Source organism: Otolemur garnettii, unplaced genomic scaffold, assembly GCF_000181295.1.
Source record: "Otolemur garnettii isolate 467f Iridium unplaced genomic scaffold, OtoGar3 scaffold00129, whole genome shotgun sequence".
Lineage (NCBI taxonomy): Eukaryota > Metazoa > Chordata > Mammalia > Primates > Galagidae > Otolemur > Otolemur garnettii.
In genome coordinates this window covers 1,626,792-1,629,019 of record NW_003852524.1, presented here as the reverse complement: position 1 = coordinate 1,629,019, position 2,228 = coordinate 1,626,792, and positions in this window count along the sequence as shown.

Below are 2,228 nucleotides of genomic sequence, written 5' to 3'. Positions count from 1 at the left end.
ATGGCTGCATAGTATTCCATGGTGTACATATACCACAGTTTGTTGATCCATTCGTGGATCGATGGGCACTTGGGCTTTGTTGGAAGATTTCATGCTACTATTTTAAGGTCTTGGAAAAGAGAAAAGATATCAAAGATCACCACCCTCTCTCATCAAAGAGAGACAGGGAATCTACCCATACACATAACCCACCACTACTACAACATACCAACAACTAGCAAGTGAGAAAACCGCCACATTAAGGATATTCACAATGAAGGCATTTATCCAGACCCTAGAATCCCATTAAAATACTCAAAAACAAAGCCAAAGGTTCTCATACAAGATATACTAGAAACACCCTGGCCAGAGGGAGGAGTTCCATCTAAATAAAAGATAATACAAAATTAGGAAGCAGCAGATGCTCCAGATGAAAAGGAATCGGTGTAAGAACTCTGAAAGTGTACAAAAACCATAGAGAAATATTGTCCCTAATGGGAGCACTAGCTCTCCAGCAATGGATTCTAACCCATATGAAAATATTGAAATATACATAAAGAATTCCAAATATGGATCATAAGGATGCTTAATGAAATGCAAGAGAAAATGGAAAACCAACTAAAAGAAACCAGAAAACCAATTCAGGAAATGAATAAAAAATTCATCAAAGACATCAACATATTAAATAAAAACCAAATAGAACTTGTAAAAATGAAAAATTCACTTAAGGAAGTGTAAAACACAGTGAAAATTTCTAAGAATAGACTGTACTAGGCTGTACTTTTCTAAGTCTATTCTTAGAAAGAATCTCAGAGCTTGAATACAACTCTTGTAAATTAAATCAGTTAAAAATAATAAATAGAGAATTAAGAGGAAAGAACAAAGCCTGCAGTAAATATGAGATTATGTAAAATGCCCAAATATCAGAATCATGGGAATCTCTAAGGGTGAAGAAGAAAACACATATAGGTTGGAAAACCTTTTTGAGGGAATAATTGTGAAAACCTTCTCTTGCTTGCCAGTACTTGGCATGCCAGTATAAGAAGTTCAACAAACACCTGGGAGATAAATTGCAAAGAGACAATCACCAAAACATACAGTCATCAGACTGGCCTAAGTAAACATGAAGGAACTCCTGTGAGCTGTAAGGTGAAAATGTTAAATAACCTACAAAGGAAAATCTATCAGGCTAACATCAGAATTCTCAACTGAGACTTTACCAGTCATAGAGGATTGGGGCTCCACCTTCAATCTTCTTAAACATCCAGCCTAGAATTTTGTATCCTGCCAAGCTAAGTTTCCTAAACAAAGGAAAAGTAAAGATTTTTCCAGATGAGAAAACACTGAAGGAATTAGTTAAGACCAAATGTGCTCCGGAGGAAATACTCAGAACTGCATTATACGTGTATCAGCACAATAGTCACTCTCTTTCTAGTGTCAAACCACTAAAAAGCTAAAACTCAAAGCTCAAATATAAGTATAGTATGTGAAGTAAAATAAAGCAATAAGGTACTAACACATAGGGTAAACAGAACAGTATCCCATATATAATTTCTATCAATAAATATAAATGTTTAAATTCCCCACTTAAACATAGGCTGGCTGAATGCATAAAAAAATTTTTCAAGCCACATACCTGTGGTCTCCAGGAAACACACTGAACCCACAGGACTCTTATAGACTCAAGTTCAAGGGATGGAAGAAAATATTCCATGTAAATCACAACCAAAAGAAAGCAGTTACAGCCATCCTCACATCAGATAAAATTGACTTTAAATCAGTAATGGTATAATAAAGAAAGACGTTCATTATATAATTGTAAAGAGTGAAATTCAGTGAGAAGACAGAACAATGCTAAATATTTATGCACCTAACACAGGAACACCAGATTCATAAAGCAAACCCTACTGTATCTAAATGATAGCAACACTCACAGACAGAACTTGGCCAGATCATCCAAGGAGAAAATAAATACAAGTGGACTTAAATAGGACTATAGAACAACTGGGCCTAATAGGTATCTACAGCCCATTGTACCCCCAAACTACTGAATATGCACTTTCTGTTCATCGGCTCTATTCATCTTCTTTTTAGTATAGAGTTCTAAAATTCTTGGAAGGTATGCCTTGATATATGCCTCTTACCAATCTTGACATTTGTTTTAGTTTCTTTCTTTGGTCATTTTCTCACTTGCCAGAACTCTATTAGTCAAATGTGGATATGTCTGGATTAACTCTTTAATTTCCTAT